Here is a 14,310-nt window from a genome sequence, read left to right on the forward strand (position 1 = left end):
CGAGTGCCTCTGAGTTCAATCCCTGGTACCCACAAAACAAATAAATAATAAAAATTATTGCACAAAATAAGTTTATCTACAAACCTCTTAAACTTTCTTAATACCAGTTATTCTTTATTGTATTTGTTGCTTTTAGATATACATGACTTCAGGGTATATTTTGACATACATACATGGGATTCAACATTACAATTTTGATCTCATTCTTGTGGTTGAACATGGTGTGGAGTTACACTGGTCGTGTGTACTAAGCTTAAGATGTAGTAATCCTATTCTCTACCTTAACTAAAATCAAGGTAATGCCCTACATACATCACATGTTGGTATTTTTAAATTAGTAACGCCATAAATCATACATAATTATTAAAGCTAATCTTATTACATTAAGTAAAATTATTAAAGATGTTCATGCAACTATTTCTTTATATATAAGGATTATTGTAACATAAATCCCTCAAATGTTATTGCTAGCTCAATGTCATATAAAATTCTAAATTAGACCACTGTCTTAAACAATACTGTTGACTTGTTTTTACCCATTAATATTTGAGATACTAACTCCCATACTTATGTCAACATTGGGTTTGATAACAATAATGACAGTTTTTCATACGTTGGTGAATAAAGGACTATTCATTTTTCTATTTTATTTTTTAATGGTAAAAAACAAAATATCTTTCCTATGCTTATTAAATACATGTATTTTCTATTCTGAAAAGATGTCTTTCTCTATATATATTTCTCATGCCCCTAGAAAAGGCCATAGCTCCTAATTTAAGAACTCTGTCTCTCACTTCATTCCAAATTAAGATAATTATTTAAGTTAATCTAGAGCTAATTTCAAAGCACAAATTTTATATACAACTTATTATATTCTTCATTATTGGTAGTTCTATTAAAGTCAAAATCAAATCATACATTTGATAAAAATTAAATTTCTATTTACCATGGTCCCTTTCCAATTCATTGATGTTAAATTTAGCATAGCTAGAAGATGATTTTTTTTGTCAAATTTCATGGTCAACTAAAAACAGTAAATCTTTTCTTATTATTTAAATACTTGGGGCTGGGGTTGTGGCTCAGAGGTAGAGCACTCACCTAGCATGTGTGAGGCACTGTGTTCAATCCTCAGCACCTCATATAAGTAAAATAAAGATATTGTTTCCATCTATAACTAAAATATAATTGTTTAAAAAATAAAATAAATATTTGTACTATTGTCTATGACTTAAAACTAATGGTGCTATGGCTTATGCCAGGCCTTGATCAATTTTAATGAATTAAAAAAAGGGGGAAAAACAGGACCCCATATACACACACTAGATCTTACAAAATATTTTAAAATTTTTTCTTAATTGTGATATTGAGAGTCTTACTGCTGCTGAACATGATTTAGTAAGTTAAATCAAATTTTAAAAGATAGAGTTTAAACCTGTCATCATGGAAAGGCTGAAAAACCTGACACAAGAAGGTAAATTTCCAGCTGCAGAGTTTACAGCCATGCAAACTCCATGAGCTGCCAGATAAGTAAAACATATGAAGACTTCTGTGGACCCATTTCTCAAGTCCACTTTTAATGTACTTTACAATGTAGACTGGAAAATCCATCCATGTAACTAGATTAATTATATTGACTATAATGAACAACTACCTATGTTAATCCCACGAAACATGCTGGCTGTCTAAAGTATCTTTTGAGAAAAAGAGCATATGAGAAACCTAAACTAGCCAATGATGCTGGTCCTTAGAAATGAAGACTTTATTTATATGTGAACAATTGTCAAAATAGAAAAATTGTTAAAATAGGATTTTTCTATACAGGCCAGTTATTTACAGACTGGTCTCCTAGAATTGACAAAGACAATTACATAAGGAAGCCATGACTCCTAGGAGCTTTAACCAAGAAAGATGGCATCCCAAAGGATGTTTGATGCTTAACTTCTGCCTCCAGAATTTTGTATTACTGACAGACCTAAGAAACCCCTTAAATGTGAGGACTAAGAGAAAAGATAATAAATATCCTATAACTTATAAAAATGCAACTTGCCTAATTGTATCACTAGCTATAATAGAGGAAAAGGACATTGATCTTCATCAATGTTCCTTTGTCCTATTGTCAGCTAGCATTTCAGAACCATGGCATGCTAAAGTTAACATTCAGGCTTTGAAATAGGTGCATGCCAATTAACCAGACCTAGGCCATCTTTTGATCTCATGATCCTTGAAGTGACTACTTTAATTTTATCTATTGTTTCTATAATTATAGCCTTTGTGGCTATGTGTCAAAACTTATAACATGTGAATTTGCTTAATAATTTGGCTTAAATTACTTCCAAGATCCTCTATAGTCGGATGAATATTGATGGAAGGACTGGAATTAAGTTGACTCTAGAAGCCACTGTAATGAATAATGCAAATGAGCTCTCTGTTCTATGCTTAAGAAATGGCTTGAGTGCCATGTTAATTATATATATATCTGTGTTACTATGACCAAATACAGTGCTTCCCAAAAAGATTTGGAAAAGATCAAAAATCATCTGATGAGTGTTTGGCAGAGTAATAATAATAACCTAGATCTTTCAGAGTTAATTGAATTACTTTAGTCCTAAAAATATGTTGAAACATTCTACATGGTATGTTATTGAAATGATATGTTTTTCACTAATTCTTTTTATGCTACAATAGTAGGTCATGATGTCCTCAGACCATGAATCCAGTGACTGAAAATTATAACCCATTGATTCCATTTCTAAGTTAAGAAAGGGGGAGATGTCATGGGCCAACCATGGGCTATGTGTATGAGCATTTTGAGCACACGAGCAGACTGGACTGACATTGCTGTTCTGTCTGGGCTGTGCACATATGTGTCCTTTGTGCTTGCTCTGCCTTTTGATCCCACACAGCACTTGAGATGGGTGACTTGCCAAGATGTCAATCAATCTACTGACCACAAGACATTATGAAGCTAGACTCAACCCCCAGAAATCTAACCCTTTGCCTTATTTGGAAAGAACATTCCATCGAACCTCCCTTTGTGTCGCCCCTATATAAGAATAAAGAATTCAGATTACTCTTTCTCTTTCCAATGGACCCCTAAGATTGAGAGCCATCACTGGACCCTAAGAAAAAGGTACTTTCTTTCTTTGTGTGTAATTATTTCATGCCAACCCAAATTCACCTAGAGTGACCCTGAATAATCTAGTTGTGTATCGTGGCATATGAGTATAGGAAAATTTTGTCCAATTCATTCTACTGGCTTTCCTATTCACATCCCCCACCCCTTTCCTTCATTCCCCTTTGTCTAATCCAGGGAACTTCTACACCCTACTCTCCCTTGTCATGGGTTATCATTCACATATTCAACCTTTGTTTTTGGGGGACTGGCTTATTTCACTTAGCATGATATTCTCCAGTTCCTTTCATTCGCTGGCAAATGCCAAAATTTCTTTCTTTTTTATAGCTGAGTAATATTTCATTGTTTATATATATACCATATTTTCTTTATCCATTCATCTGTTGAAGGGCATCTGTATTAGTTACATACCTTAACTATTATGAATTGAGCTGTTATAAACATTGATATGGCTGTGTCACTGTAGTATGCTGATTTTAAGTCCCTTGGGGGTATATACTGGGGAGTGAGATAACTGAATCAAATGGTGTTTCTATTCTAAGTTTTCTGAGGAATCTCCATACTACTGTCCATAGTTGTTGCACCAATTTTCAGTCCCACCAGCAATGTATGAGTGTATCTTTTTTCCACATCCTTGCCAACATTTATTGATACTTGTATTCTTGATAATTGACATTCTGACTGTAGTGAGATGAAATCTTAGAGTAGTTTTGATTTGCATTTTCTAATTTCATATATTTTTGGCTATTCTTACTTTTTCTTCTGTAAAGCACCTGTTTAGTTCCTTTGCCCATTTATTGATTGGGTTATTTGTTATTTTAATGTTAAGTTTTTGAGTTCTTTGTATATCCTGGAGATAAATACTCTATATGTTGTGCTGCAGGTAGTAAAGATTTTCTCACATTCTGTAGTCTCTCTCTTCATGTTCTTGATTGTTTCCTTTGTTGTGAAGAAGCTTTTTAGTTTGATGCTACCTTATTTATTGATTCTTGAATTTACTTCTTATGCTTTAGAAGTCTTATTGAGGAAGTCAGTTCCTGAGCTGACATGATGGAGACTTTGGCCTAATTCTTCTAGCATGCCAAGGTCTTTCATCCATTTTGAGTTGAATTTTGTGCAGAGTGAGATATATGGGTTCAATTTCAACCTACTACATATGGATTTCCAGTTGTCCTAGCACTATTTGTTGAAGAAGCTATTTTTTCTCTAATGTTTGTTTATGGTGACTTTGTCTAGTATAAGGTAGCTGTATTTATGTGGGCAAGTTTCTGTGTTTTCTATTCTGTTCCATGTCCCGACCGGCAGGACACATCAACGTGGGCAGCGAACCTAGATGGGGAGGAATGAAGGGACAAGAGACACAGAAGGATGACAGCAAGACAGGAGTTCTGATCAAGCTGCAAACTTTTATTGTTCACACAGGGGTATTTATGGGCTGGGAATGGGGGACCTCTCTTATCGGCAGTTGCTGGATGTTTTCACAAGGTGAGATAACGCAGGATGTTTCAGGAAGATAGGTGGCTGCAGGATTTCTCAGGGAGATAGATGGCTGCAGGGTGTCTCCCAGGCAGGATGTCTCCCAGGGGGCTGTTTCTTGTAACTGTCAGGCTATTCTTTGAAGGAGAACTCCCTTCTAGTCCCTGGCATCTCCCCCTTACTTATATAAAATATTTGACCATACCTTACCGGCCTGTGTCTAATAGAGAAATCTTTAATTCTGTTACTTAGGGCTGGATAACCATACTAGCAAACATTAAGCCTACCTGTGTAGGTTAGAAATAAAGGCCTTAAACTAAAAACTATTCTGGCAGTCCCTTTTGATGGTTATCAGTTATTCCTGTCTGAGAATCTCTTTTGTAGCCTCCAGTTTACTTATTCTTGGAAGTTACATTTAACTATTATTATCATTTAAAATGCCCAGGAATAGCTGTGTTTTGGCTTTGACTGTCTTTGCTAAGTGTTTAAGATGAAGCAAGTCAAACTGACTTTTGTTTCTATCTATTGTTAACAGTCAGCTGAGTTTCCCTGGGAGTCCTCGGGGAACTTACAGCAGCTTTTCAGTTCTGCTAGTGCCATTTGCGCTAGGATGGGTCCAGGCCTTGCTTGACCATATGGCTTCCCTCGGAAGCATCAGGGATGTCTCCCTTTTCTGATGACCCTCCTCTTCACAGCAAATGCACTGATTGGCTTTCTGTCCTCCACTGGTCTCATTAATCTCCCTGTTCAGGAGGTTATGTGGCCTAGAGTTGCAGAGCTCTTTGGAGAAGTCCCCTATTCCCTGACTCAGACTGACTCTGAGGGCAAGAGCCAAATATTGGTTTTCTTGGCCCTTTTAATTTAACTTTAATTTTAGAACTTAATCTTAAACATCCAGCAAATAAGTTTTAACAGCCTTATATTAAAAGTACTGGGTTTTAATGTCTATCTCTCTATCCTGTAGGTGATAACTCCTTATCTTAAATTAACCCAGGTTGTGTGTCCTTAAATCAGTACCTCTGCAAAACATTAACAAGTAATCCTTAGACCACCTATAAGCAAACTACAAACTAAAATTAACTAGGGTAAAAACATATTTAGTTTATATAATAGCTACCTCGAATTTTGGCAGAGTTATACATTATAATCCCCTGTTTGAGATCCTAGTAATCCTGACAAAAACCAACTTTTGGACACAACTTTAAATGTACTGAAATTTGGTCTACTTCTTTCATAGTCTCGGGCTCTTCATAAATCTTAAGTACTATAGTTCTGAAGCTGATCTTTGCTTTTTAGACATCATTTTACAAAGCTTACATAAATTGTTGTTCAAATTTACATGAATATTAGCTAACACAACATAATATCACATCTAAAACATGAATTAAAGGCTGAAAACTTTTAACATTTTATAGAAAAGTAGCAAAGTACTTTTGTGTTTTACAATAAAACCTTCACACAGATTAGGCTCTCATTAACTTAAAAATACATTTAAATTGTATCTCAGTGTAAAAGTAACATAGAACTTTACATATCTTATTGATAACAAGTCCAGTTATAGAACACAAATGATATAAATAAATCTCCAACATGTTTTTCTTTTAAACCTAAAATTACCATACAACTTCAGAACACCAGCTTGATATAATGCTCTTTTGAAGCTTCTACCTTACAGACTTGTATACCTGGAAGATATGAATTAATAGCACCATAATTACATTGATGATTTTATATTAACCAAGTTTAACTCTTAAAGAAATAACATTACAATATTGAAAAATAACAGTTGTTGTTTAACCATAGTTGTATAATTTTTAATTTCTTTAAGATTACTTGTTCAAAAACTTACACATATAACCAATTTACACAGACCTTTTTTATCACTTACTTAAACCCTTTTGTTAACTTAATCATATAGACTTTTTTATCCAGAGACACATTTTCCCTCTATTAAATCCATATCTAGAAACTTTTAGTTTTTCTTTTCCATCTGTTAACCTTCTTTTTTGTTCACATTTTGAAACAATACTTGTAAATTTCTGAATTTAAGCAATTATTTCATAGACATCAACATTTTATTAGGTTTTATTTTTGAACACCTAGAAAAACTTATAAGCTTAATTTTAAAGACATCTTTACTTTTATCTGTTTACCCAATTTAAATTGAACCATTTGAATCACGTGAATCAAAGATATTTGGATCCGTTTTTTTTTTTTAATGAGTGCTCCTCGTATATCTGCCAATTGTCATATAACTGCATGATATATGGACATATACACATATAGACATACTGACATACAACACATAACACAAATGTAACACATACACAAGGGCTTGTAGCTGTTTTTTTTTTTTCAGGTGAAATCTCCATTGCAATGTTTAAAAACTCCACAGTTGATCAAAAATAAAACTGATCAGAAAACATTAACTTGCCTATAGGATCAAAATCATGAGCTCAAAAAAATACAGAATCTAAGAAAAGCAAGAGTCCTAAAAAGATGACTGGCCAGTAATTAGTAAATACCATACAATTTACTTTTTGGTTTGGTCTTGTTTGAGTTCAGGTAAAAAGACACTTTTAAGAAAGGGGGATATGTGGGGATGTAAACTTAAGAAATAAGCCTGTGAGAAGGGTAGAACATCCTTTTAAATGTTGGCAGCACGGTCTTCCATCTCCAGACAATGATAGTGAACCTGTATGGGCTTAGAGGCCAAAATATTAATCTGTTCTTTAATAAATTGTACCAGCCTGTTTATAATGCAGGGTCCTATGGACACCATTAAAAGTAAACCCAACAAAGGGCCTAATAGTGGAAGAAGGTAGGGTAGAAATCCATTAAGCCCAGTCCAGAGGGGATTTTCAAATAGTTCCCTTCGTCTCTTTTCTAAATCTTCTTGAAGCTGCTTAATTTTAGTACGTACTATGCCTGATTTATTGGCATAAAAGCAGCATCGTCCCCCTAAGGCCAAGCAAATACCTCCCTGGTTAGCTGTCAGCAAATCTAAGCCTCGTCTGTTTTGAAGGACCACTTCTGCCAGGGAGTCTATTTGGTCCTGTAAATCTTTAATGGTTCCTGATAGAGTTTGTACATCATTTATAAGTTGTTGAGATAGGTGACGGTAAGAGTGTATAGCCGTGCCTAAGCCAGCGGTACCTGTGCCCACAGCAGCTGTTATTCCAAGGCTGGCAAGGAGTGGTAAGGCCTGTATTGCCCGCCTGTGTCTTTTGACTAAGGTGTCTAGGCTAGGAATGGGTAGAGGTTCATCTCCTGGGACAATAGTTATATCAGGGAGTAATAAGGCAAGAACACAGCCACCGGTCCAATTCGCTGGAAGCCTGGGGAAGGCTGAGTTTCCTCCACACATAAAAACTGTGCCATTGGGGGGACAAAGAGATGGGGTGGGTGAGGAATAATTTTTTACTGTTGAGCAATTTCCAAAGGAAGTAACTCCAACATCAATATCATAGGTATTATTCTGCATCGCGCCTAAAAGACATGATGTAAAAGTGCCTATAGGCTGTACTTTAAAAGGAAATCCGGGTTGGCATGTATTATCATTGTCTATGATAGAATTAATAGGAACTGCCATAGACATGATTGCCCCTGTTGTCATGCAGAGCCAGCAATCACCAGCAAGGGTGGGGTTGGAATTATTAAGCAAGGAGAAGGTAGTTTCCAAACTATCTAATGTACTAGTATCTAAATCTGGGAGCTGGGATTTAGGCAGCATTAAGGGATGATATGTGAGCTCAGGGATTTGGGGTTTCAAAAGTTTGATTATCTGAAGATGCTTCACAGCATCAGTGGGTCCTCCACCATCAGAGACCCCTGTAGGGGCCTTAATGGGCCAGCAGGAGGGTTTACCGACACTGCCTTGGCATCCAGCTGACTGTAACTTGGTGTATATGCCTTCTCCTCCCTGGTCAAAGAGAATGGGGGTATAATGAATAGTGGTCCCCTCTGCTGCATGAGTTTTAGTTAGGGTGGCTTCAAAAAATTGTTCTCCCTGCTTGTTAACACAAATTGAGGCTGACGCATAACAGGAGACATGCATCGCCTGGGTATGCGTACAAGTTGCAGAACAATTTTGGAGAGCTTTACTTGTACTGGGGGGAATAATCTTTGGCTTGTTAACACATACCCATTTAGGCTGATGAACTCCTCCGAGTTTATGGTCAACCTCGACATGGAGGTAAGCCACCTTAGTCACGCAGTCAGCAGTCTGGGTCCAACTAGTGGGAGCCTGAGTCCAAGATCCTCCCCTGCATTCGCAGGGGGGGTGGCAAAAAAGTACTCCATGATGTTGGAAGGTGGAGGGCCAAGGCCTCCATGTACAAACCTGTTCAGCAGAAGTGCCTTAAGCAGGATCCTCACACAGATTGTTGGCTGCATCTGAAAAAGAGGAAAATTTGTCCTCAGGGGGAGTGCCTCCATCCCTGGGTTGAGGTAAGTCATTAACCTGTTTAACCAGGCGTTCTGGTAACCATCTTGGGGCTGCTTGCTCTTGGTCCAAAACACAAGCTGAGCCTCGTCCCCAGATGAGGACAGGATCTGGGCCTTTCCATTTATTTGTAAGGGGATCGCGCCACATAACAGGTGGGCGAACAGAATTGGACGAGGGATGCCAGTGTCTGTCTGCGGCCGAATGGCCTTCACTGTCTAGGGTAAGAAAATTAAGGACAAATAATGCATGGTTAAGGCGATCCCAAAATCTTTATATTTTAGAATATTATCCTTTAAATAGGTATCTCTTAATTGCCTTTTAAAAATATGATTAAGGTTATTTCCTGTGTAGGGAGCAGTATATAAATCTTACTGTATTTTTTATGGACAATAGATCTAGTCAGAGAACTTATATAATATCAATGAATTTTTTTAAGTTTGTAACCTTTATTGTTTAAAATTAATATATAACTTTAATTTGGAGAACCTTAGTCTTAATAAAATGTTGTGTTTTTTTTTAAATTTTATGATTATCTAACAAACAAAATATGTAAAAATTAGTATCTCAGTGTCTTAGAATCAATTAATTTTAGTGTCTAAGGACAATTGTTAATTTAGTAGTTCAATATACTTAAATGTTTAATCAACAATGTGAATTTATTTACCAAAATTAATCTTTGTCTTAAACAGTAAGAATTATTAGGCAATAAGGATCTTTCTTTAAAAAAATAAACTTACATTTTAATAGGTGCTTATCATGTCAAAATATGGACAAAATCTTAGCTCACATTAGTATAGTTAAACTAGGAAAAATAGCTTGAAATACCCTTAAATTAATTATAGTCAGTTTAGTATATATAAATCTCTTTTTTTAATCGTTCTAACTTTTTACATCATTTGTTTAGATAACAATATAAAAATCTGTTGTTTAGATAACAATATTAACAAACCCTAAGTAAAACTTAGGAAAATACTTTTATCATTGAAATATGAATATAAAGACGTTGTTTTACCCAAAGATGATTTCTTTCTTCTTTTTAGGATCCATGTGTGCTTTTTCTTTGTTGAAGCATCCTTTTCTTTTAGAAAATTTTTTTGTTATACTTGGAACAATTTCTGAAAACCTTAGAATCTATAAACAAATTACTGTACTTTGATAAGAAATATCAATGAAAATATAGTTAAAATCCTTAGATATTTTGTAGACATAATTATAATTATTTATCATCTTATGAGTTTGAACAGTAACTTTGAGAATTAGAAACTACTTGAAGATTGTATTTTCACTTAAAAGCACATTTATCTCAAATATCTGTAACTGAAAAGGCAGAGTATCTGATAAATGTAAATATAAAACATAAATTATGGGTTTTCTGTTGAAGAAAAACAATTAGGCAAATATATATTAACTAATTAATTAGGCATGTGCTAATTATTTTATAGATTAACAAATATAGGTTATCTAAATATCTTAAAAATATATATATTCAGAATAAGAACATAACTTATAATTGTATTAATTTTATGTAACCAAGTGGTCTTAAAATATTTGAATCCATTTTAATTTATTTTTAACTAGGAGTACACTCTTCTATGTGACGTCACTTGATGTAACTGAAATAAAATCCTTGTTGAGTATACATACTTATTTTTTATAGTTAGGAATGAGAATAAGGATTTTTTGGTCATCACAGGAACATTGCCGGCTTTGTTCCTGTGGCGAGCAAATGCATCCTCATAACCTCCAAAATTAAGAGTAAAATATAAAGAAGCATGTTTGATATCTCTCATCAATAGCACATTATTTAGTAACACAACTATAGAGAAAAGTCAGGTTATTTAACTCATAACTAACTTAAATTTAGGGCTGCAACATAGAAAGCTGTGGAATTAAATTTTGTCTGAAAAAGATATCTTTCGTTAGCATTTACAGGTAGGCATTCTTAAAAATACAGGCTCTGAACAGCTCGGTAGAAATCTGAAACACAGTAGTACAGATTAGTGGCTGGAAGGCGGGACTAGAAGTCCTGTCTGAGTGACTGTGGAAGAACCAATCGGAAGCCCACGAAAGTGTGGGAGGTGGGACCAGGAAGCCTGCTCTTCCGGCCAGGCACCCCATGGTTACCATGGTGATGCAAACAACATGGAGTCTGCTGCCCATTTTCGGGGCAAAAGTTCCCCAAGTTTTCCTAGCCGGTTGCATTTTGTTTGATTTTGTCTGCATTTTCCCCCACCTGGCCAAGATCTTACTGCGGTAGCAGCTTGTTCTGTCTCTGCGACCTGCGGTTGCAGCTCGTGTACATCCTGCACTTTTTTCTGTGGCACGTGGGTGCTCCAAAGGTTTTTTAGCAGCAAACACTAGCATTACCATCAGATCTTAAGTTAGTCTGTGTTTGGCATTTAGGTCAAGTAATTCAAGGATTAAAAGCACTGTTGGCCGCAGGGGCTAGGACCCCATAGCGAGCAGCAGCGGCTAAAGTCTCTTGTCCCCAGCGTCTGAGTTATAGCCATTCTGATTCATAGGACAATCATGTAGTAAAAAGGTCCGTACATACTTTCTGAGTATTGACAAAAACAATAGAAAATTGAAACTTATTTCTCTCCAGGTAAACATCACATTTTCTCTCCCTTTTTCTCACTCTCCTAGTGCAAACTTCTAGAACATAAAGGCCAAAAAATCTCTCTCTTTTTTTTAATTAATTAGGTTCCAGTAAGAAAAGGTGGGAACAGGCGCCTTTTCTGGGCCAAAGGATTCATAATAATCTTTTAAACAGTCTCCTACTCTAAGCCATCTTTTACCATCAATGGTCCCTTCAAGGGGAAACCACGGACACAATTCTCCTATGTATGAAAAGAATAATCTTAAGTCCTTTTTCTTAACACGCGCCCCCCGTGTCTTGAGGGCCTCCTTGAGGCCTGACAAAAACAACTCATGTGACGAAACTGCTTGTCCCATGGTGGGTCACTCACCTTGCGTCGTCCTCACTCTCCTCCTGGATCTGTCTCTCGGTCTTGTCTGCCGAGGCGATCGCGAGCTCCCGCTTGGCCAAGTCTTCCCGGAGGACGGCGTTCCCCCTCAGTCAAAGTCTCGAGCCCCACACTGGGCGCCAAATGTCCCGACCGGCAGGACACATCAACGTGGGCAGCGAACCTAGATGGGGAGGAATGAAGGGACAAGAGACACAGAAGGATGACAGCAAGACAGGAGTTCTGATCAAGCTGCAAACTTTTATTGTTCACACAGGGGTATTTATGGGCTGGGAATGGGGGAGCTCTCTTATCGGCAGTTGCTGGATGTCTTCACAAGGTGAGATAACGCAGGATGTTTCAGGAAGATAGGTGGCTGCAGGATTTCTCAGGGAGATAGATGGCTGCAGGGTGTCTCCCAGGCAGGATGTCTCCCAGGGGGCTGTTTCTTGTAACTGTCAGGCTATTCTTTGAAGGAGAACTCCCTTCTAGTCCCTGGCATTTCCACTAGCCTTTAATTCAATTTTTTTTGTGCCAATACCATGTTGTTTTGTAACTATAGCTCTGTAGTATACTATAGCTCTGTAGTATAATTTAAGGTCTGGTATCGTGATGCCTCCTGCATTACTTTTCTCACTAAGGATTGTTTTGGCTATTCTGGGTATCTTATTTTTTCAAATCAATTTCATGACTGCTTTTTCTATTTTTATGAAGAAGGTCATTGGAATTTTAATGGTAATTGCTTTAAATCTGTATAGTGCTTTTGGTAGTATGGCCATTTGACAATATTAATTCCACCTATTTAAGAACATATGAGGCATTTTCATTTTTGAAGGTCTTCTTCAACTTCTTTCTTTAGTGTACTGTAGTATTCATTGTAGAGGTCTTTCACCCCTTTAATTAGATTGATTCCCAAGTATTTTTTGAGGCTATTAGGAATGGAATAGTTTTCCTGATTTCCCTTTCAGCCGATTCATCATTGGTATATAGGAACATAATTGATTATGTGTGTTGATGAATTTATTAATTCTAGAAAATTTCTGACGGAGTTTTTTGGACCCTCTAAGTATAGAATCATGTCATCAGCAAGTAGTGATAGTTTGAGTTCTTCTTTTCCTATTCATATCTCTTTAATTTCTTTCATCTGTTTAATTGCTCTGGCTAGAGTTTCAAGAACTACATTGAAGAGAAGTGGTGAGAGAGGGCATCCCTGTCTTTTTCCAGTTCTTAGAAGGAATGCCTCCAATTTTTCTCTAATTGGAATAATGTTGGCCTTGGGCTTAGCATAGATAGCTTTTACAATGTTGAGGTATGTTCCTACTATCCCTACGTTTTCTAGTGTTTTGAACAAAATGAATGCTGAATTTTGTGAAATACTTTTTCTGTATCTATTGAGAAAATCCTGTGGTTCTTGTCTTTAAGTCTATTGATGTGATGAATTGTGTTTATTGATTTCCATATGTTGAACCACCCTTGAATCCCTGAGATGAACTCCACTTGATCATGGTGCACTATCTTTTTAATATGTTTTTGTATGCAATTTGTCAGGAATTTATTAAGAATTTTTGCATCTATGTTCATAAAGAATATTGGTCTGAAGTTTCCTTGATATGTCTTTGTCTGGTTTTGGAATCATGGTGATACTAGTTTGGAAGGGTTCCCTCCTTTTCTATTTTATGGAATAATTTGAGGATAATTGGTGTAAATTCTTCTTTGAAGATCTGGTAGAACTTTGGTGAGAATCCATCTGGTCCTGGGATTTTCTTTGTTGGTAGGCTTTTGATCCTCAATTTCATTGCTTGAAACTGATCTGTTTAGATTTTCTATGTCTTCCTGCTTCAATTTTGGTAGAACAGATATATCTAGAAATTTGTTGATATCATCATGATTTTCTATTTCATTGGAGTATAGATTTTTCAAAACAGTTTCTGATTATCATTTGTAAAATGGTGATATTTCCTTTTTCATCATGAATTTTAGTAATTTGAGTTTTCCCTCTGTTTTTCTTCATTAACTTGGCTAAGGGTTTGTTGATTTTATTTATTTTTTTCAAAGAACCAACTTTTTGTTTTGGCTATTTTTTGATTTTTTTTCTTTGTTTTGAGTTTCATTGATTTCAGCTCTGATTTTAATTATTTCCTGTATTCTACTGCTTCTATTGTTAAAATGTTCTTTTTTATAGGGCTTTGAGATGTAATGTTAAGTTATTTATTTGGTGACTTTCTATTATCTTAAAGAATGCTCCCAGTGCAATAAATTTTCCTCTTAGAACTGCCTTCATAGTGTTC

The 14,310-nt window shown here is 35.9% G+C and overlaps 1 long non-coding RNA gene across 1 annotated transcript; it reads right to left on the minus strand.

Moving 5' to 3' along the window:
- Positions 1-7,212: 7,212 nt before the first annotated feature.
- On the minus strand, positions 7,213-12,059 carry LOC139703315 (uncharacterized). Its single transcript, XR_011705716.1, has 3 exons — positions 12,026-12,059; positions 8,952-9,004; positions 7,213-7,313 (listed from the first exon to the last, which is right to left on the minus strand). It is a non-coding gene; the product is annotated as an uncharacterized lncRNA (long non-coding RNA).
- Positions 12,060-14,310: the final 2,251 nt, after the last annotated feature.

The sequence above is a fragment of the Marmota flaviventris genome, chromosome X (assembly GCF_047511675.1).
Source record: "Marmota flaviventris isolate mMarFla1 chromosome X, mMarFla1.hap1, whole genome shotgun sequence".
Classification (NCBI taxonomy): Eukaryota; Metazoa; Chordata; class Mammalia; order Rodentia; family Sciuridae; genus Marmota; species Marmota flaviventris.